Here is a 6341-nt window from a genome sequence, read left to right as displayed (position 1 = left end):
GCGTGGCTCGTTGCCGGGCATATGAATGACGCTGCTCACCAGGCCTGGACTGTCAGGGTGATGTGGATGTTCGCGGACCGCGCCACTGGTTCTATCCGTGACTGGCCCGTCCGCATCGGTACTGGCAGTCCGGTCCCGGACGAACCGATCGTCGTGGTCGTCTTCTTCTTAGGAGCTATTGCGATGAAGAACTGCTAGGCCAATACTAGACCAGATCCTCACAATTGCCTTTCCTACCTGGCGCGCCAAAGACGTCGGTGGGAAACGACACCTATGGGATCACGAGGATCCCTTCTGCGGTTGCGGGGGCGCAGGGTTGTGAGAAGAGCAGGATTAGTAATCAGCACAAGGATCGTTTACCCAGGTTCGGGCCGTGAGGATGCGTAAAACCCTAGTCCTGCTTTGGTGATGTATTGAGTGTTCAAAAGAGCTGAATCCCTCTCCAGTACGCCATGGGCCTCCTTTAATAGTCGAAAGGGGCTGCCACCGTGGCACACAGGAGGTGGAAAGGCCTACAGTGCTATGAGATTATCGCTTGTATTACAGGACAAGATGCATTTAATGTGTTGCTTAGGTGTCTTCTTGCTTTATCGAGGAAGGCAGCGAGGCCCGTCCCGTCCGTCGCTGCTCCTCCTCACTTCGACCCGTGCCCTGGCCAGCGATGCATGCGGCGCCATGTAGGCACGCACGCAGCTGAGGTGGCGCGATGGTGGAGACTTCACGAAGATCTGCATGCTGCCACGCAGGCGTGTGCTGAGAGTGCCTGGAAGCTGCATGTTGCCACACAGGTGCCTACCCAGCTGGTTGGGCTGGCAGCTGCATGTGAACAGCGGTGGAGACTTGGTTGGTGCGGGCCTGGCAGTGGCCCCGCTGATGCCCTTGGCAAGGGCCTTGCCGGGTGGCCCGGCAAGGGTCTTGCCATGGCGCGCTGTTGTCCCCGGCAAGGATCTTGGCGGGGGTCTTGTAGGTTTCCTCGGCAAGAATCTTGTCGAGGATCGTTGCCTTCCAAATCCTCATCTGATCTTGAATATTCTCTGTCTTCACAAAGATCTGCATGCCACCATGGAGGTGCCTCGTGAGCCCTGGCCCAACGTGGTTGATGGTGTTGGAGACTGTGGGTTCGAGGGTGGCTCACTCCGCTGGTGTGGGTGAGCCGCCCCGGCAAGGGGCTTGCCGGGGCTGCTAAGGCTGCCCCGACAAGGGTCTTGCTGGGGAAACCTGCTTCGTCCATCTGCTCTCCGTGGTCTCGGTCTTTGGCGTTGCGCTGATTGTTTCTGTGTTTGTGGCTCTGATTTCCTGTCTCCGCCCTGCTAAGTGTGGCTTTGGCCCGTGGCTCTGACTGCCCGCGCACAAGTAAGGGGTACAAAGGAATGCCCCTACTTTAGTACACCGACACGCGGCGGCCTGGGAAAATTTCTCGCGGGCAGGCGACGACTGTTATAGGCGCATGCATGCGATCGTCCATAGCTAGATGGACCAGATCTCCGGCTGGGGGAGGTTGCAGGACGACATCAAAGCCTCGTTTGAACAGGCTACCAGCGTCATCCGACAACATGGGGAGGGCAATGAGAGGCTCCGGGCCGAGCGCGACCTGCTGAGGGCGAAGATCGTCCGAAGTGCAGACTAGCAGGAGGAGACCGATGCTTTGTTGAAGAGGACCGGCGTCATCGTCAAGAAACTTATGGACGAGAATGACCTGCTCCGCAACGAGCGCCAAAGGCTGGTGGAGGAATCCGTGGATGTTCTCAAGCAGCGTCTTGAGGACACGAAAGAGCTCATCGCCGCTCGCCGCGGAGACTAGTTCCCATGGCCTGCAGCAACGCATCAAGAAAGTAGAGATCAGCGAGCCAGATCCTTGTCTTCCTTGTTCTTTTGCCCTTGTGTATTTCGGGAGTAGCCGCATGTGGCTTTTTTAATTATCTTTCTAATTATGTAAGACAATTAATCATCCTTATATATTCATCAGTCTTGCTATAAGTCGTAGTAGATGCTATATAGGTCCATCGGATCTTACATCAAGATCCGTGCTTTCAGATTTTCTTTTTTCTCTCTTAAATCTCAGTCGAGTGAGACATAGCCACACCATTAAACAGAGGATCGAGCGCCATTAATGGAGACCTTGGGAGAGAGGTGGACGGCATATGGAGGTCAAAGGGCTCTCCTCCCGATAAGCACGCGCAGGGGTCTGATCGCACGCCTCTCGTACTCAAATAGCTACCCTACACGCTGCCTCCTAGCTAATAAAAAATGGGGACGCGTGGTGGCACATAAATGGTAGTAACTAGAACGCCCATGGTTTCAATAATACTTGTGTTTCCGATTGTAACGTGACAGCACTTGTTCCAAAATGACTTTGTTGATTGTTAATGTGTGCGCCTTAACAAATCGGACTACAAAATTACCACAGCATGTTGGTGCCATGTCATGGCACCAAGACATATTACATTATTTTGATGAGTGTTTTGGATTTACAGGAATTAAAAAACTAAGTTTCTCAATGTTTCCATCCCAGCCACGACGCCCAGAGTTTTGAATTTCATTTCCATTTCTTGCATGGAACCTAGAAATTTACCCGAGGACACACATGTGATTTTTCAACCAACTTTGGTGCACTGGAACATGTCCTTGTATTTCAAATTTGAATTATGCACACAAAGGTGACACGTTCCCTCCTAGAACCATGAGCCTTCTTGAGAGAAGTTCTGATTTGCAAGAAGCTTATACCAAAATTTGTTCCTATTCGGCCAATTTTTTACCACGGCATGGTACTACCATGACCTGACACCATGCCAAGTTTCATGATTTTAAAACCAAGTTTCTCAATGTTCTCGACCGAGCCACGATGCCCAGATGTTTGAATTTTATTCTCATTTTTTGCATGGGACCTAGAAATTCACCCGAGCACACAAATGTGATTTTTCAACCAACTTTGGTGCACGGGAGCATGTGCTTGTAGTTCAAATTCAAATTATGCACATTAAATGACCAAAAACTCAATTAATGTGTAAATAAGGCCAAACGAAGCCGGAATAATTCCAAAATTTAACAGGGCACTCATGTAGTTCTATGTTGCCTTTGTAAATAAACTCAAGGGGGACAGCGTATATCCTTTCGCACTCAAAGGTGGCACGTTCCCTCTCAGACCCACGAGCCTTCTTGAGAGAAGCTTCAGCTTGCAAGAAGCTTATACCAAAATCTGTTCCTATTCGGCCAATTTTTTTACCACATCATGGTAGTACCATGACATGACACACATGCCAAGTTTCATGATTTTCATACGTGTTTTGGATCTACAAGAATTTTAAAACCAAGTTTCTCAATGTTCTCGGCCGAGCCACGATGCCCAGATGTTTGAATTCTATTCTCATTTCTTGCATGGGACCTAGAAATTCACCCGAGGACACAAATGTCATTTTTCAACCAACTTTGGTGCACGAGAGCATGTGCTTGTAGTTTAAATTTGACTTATGCACATTACATGACCAGACACTTAATTAATGTACAAAAAACGACAAACAAACCCGGAATAATTCCAAAATTTAATAGGGCACTCATGTAGTTCTATGTTGCCTTTGTTAAGAAACTCAAGGGGGCGGGCAGCGTATATCATTTCACACTCAAAGGTGGCACGTTCCCTCTTAGAACCACAAGCTTCCAAATTGGCCCAATTTTTTACCACAACATATTAGTGCCATGACATTACACTATGCCAAGTTTCATGATTTCCAGGCTAGTTTTGGATTTACATGAATTTAAAAACTAAGTTTCTTGATGTTCTCGGCCGAGTCACGATGCCCAGATGTTTGAATTTCATTCTCATTTCTTCCATGGGACCTAGAAATTCAACCAAGGACACACATGTGATTTTTCAACCAAATTTGGTGCACCGGAGCATGTGCATGTAGTTCATATTTAGATTATGCACATTAAAAGTCCAGAAACTCAATTAATGTATAAAAAGGCCAAACGAAAGTGAAATAATTCCAAAATTTAACAGGGCACTCATATAGTTCTATGTTGCCTCTGTAAAGAAAATCAGGGGGAGGCAACGTATATCGTTTCGCACACAAAGGTGACACGTTCCCTCTCGGAACCATGAGGCTTGTTGAGAGAATCTCCTGTTTTGCAAGAAGCTTATACCAAAAGTTGTCCCAATTCAGCCAAACATTATACATATGAAAACAGGGTTTAGATTATCCCGAACATCTCGCTACCTAGACCAATAATGTACTATGATTTGAATTCAACATAAAATGGATACAAATATTTGAATTGGAGAGCGTATGGTACATGTAGTTCATAGTGAAATCTGATTACTCCTATATGCATGTTTTTTGTTATCAAGATAATATTTAAATTATTGTATAACTTGACAACAATCATATTCAAATAAGGAAAATTTAGTCCATATGGTAGACGACAACATATATGTTCACATGGTGGAGTAAAATGTTCATATATGATGGAAGATCAAAATGTACAACTACATCAATTATAAACCGCAAGGTCACCTAATGATATAGTTGAATTCCCCATAACGTGGATTCAAAAATTGAAATTCGAGATCCTGGCATTTGTAATCATATAAAAAGGGACATTAATATTTCTTTTGGTGGGAATTGATTTGTTTTTTGTTGTTGTTAAGGGAAGTGCAAATTGATTTGGTACTGTGCAAGGTAATCTTGTTCTCCCAATTTTTTTTACATTTTTCTTGTAGTTTTTTCAATGGCATCTATAGCAATATAGTAAAAGGGGACATGACTCTCTTGTGTCTTGTATGAATTGTTTTTTTACATGTTAAGTTTGTTCTGCCGAACAAGGAATCCGCACCTTGTTATCCCGAAATTTTCAAGCTCGAGTATCTTTTGTCTCACCTGCTTTGAAACTCCCACCTCTTCAACCCGCGCCGCGCCTTGTTATCCCGAAATTTTGATGCGCACGAGAACTCCCTCCTCATCCGAAATCGGTCCCGCAGCCCAGACACACGAAATCCCCCTTCTACCCCTCAGCCGGAAATGAAGCTCCATGTCGCGGTGTCAAAACCGGTGGGGGTACGCTGGTAACTTACCCTACATTTCGGACAAGCGCGTCCCTAAGCTTGGCTCCGCCCTCCCCCTTCGCCCCCCCATTCGTACACTGAGGCCGCCAAAACCCGCGAAGTCCCACGCTGCTCCGTCGGCCTCCCGATCGCTGCCCAGCAAGAGACTCTTCCCCGACTATGTCGTCCATCGCAACAACTCGCCGTCCCTCATCCATCGCACTGGATGAGGATCCGTTGTCGATCTCGTCATCCCACCGGATCAGCAGCCCTGTCCTACACCTCCAAGGAGCTGCCCCGATGTTCGCCTCGTCTATCGCGCCACCTCAATCCCCAGAGTGTCGTCTTGACCTGCCCCGCCAAACCGCAGCACCCTCACCAATTCCTCCGATGAAGACGAGGCCAACTCGGCACCACCAAGGAGGTTCTGCACTCACCGCTGCATTTTATATTTTATTCGTTCTCACGGGGCTGCAGGTGCTCGATAGCGAGCAGACATGGCGAGTCTCCATCGACGGCGCCGTCACCGGCCACATCATCCATGATGTCTCTCCCCCCGTGTCGTTGCTTCCTCGGCAGCGACTTCCACAACGGCACTAGCTGCAGCTGCTCGGGCTCTCGCTCGCGCGGCTCTGTTCTTGCTGTCAGTCGCGCTGCTGCACTGCTCTTTCTTTCATTCATGTTGCTACTATGCTCATGCTCTCGCTTGCGCTACTGCTGCTGCTGCATGACCTCCGGCAGCTACAGGAATTGCTGCTTTAGCACTCACTTGCGGTGCTACTACACGACTTGCTCTCTGCTAGTGTGTTCCCTGCTCGAGCGTCTGCTGATTTAGATCACTGCTTCTCTACTACTAGTGCTCGAACACCCTAAACATCTATTGCAATTCTCTACTACTAGTTCAATCAGTTTCCACAATAAAATTCAGTTTCGACTGTAAAGTTCATTTTCTTCAGTTAAGTTCAGAGTGAACAGTACTTACAACATTTTTCGAAGCGGCCGTGGCACGGCCGATGCATTTTACATCTAGCACTTTTTGGTGATGTATTTTACATCATCTATTGCAGATGATATTAGGGTCCCACTTTAGATTAACGTTGTATGTCTTGTCCTGCTTCAGCCTCGTCGCCGTACACCTTACCAGAGCTGCTCCAACGATGGAACAGTCCATCAAAGTGGAGCAGTACCCTCGGCGTCGTTTCCAGAGACCTCAGATCTTCTTCCCCGTCTCCAACAGTCACACCAGCATCATCACCATCCTCCACGTCAAACCCAATGATGCTGAGGTCCACAAGGCTATGCC

Source organism: Triticum dicoccoides, chromosome 7B (assembly GCF_002162155.2).
Source record: "Triticum dicoccoides isolate Atlit2015 ecotype Zavitan chromosome 7B, WEW_v2.0, whole genome shotgun sequence".
Lineage (NCBI taxonomy): Eukaryota > Viridiplantae > Streptophyta > Magnoliopsida > Poales > Poaceae > Triticum > Triticum dicoccoides.
Note: the sequence above shows the minus strand (reverse complement) of the source record.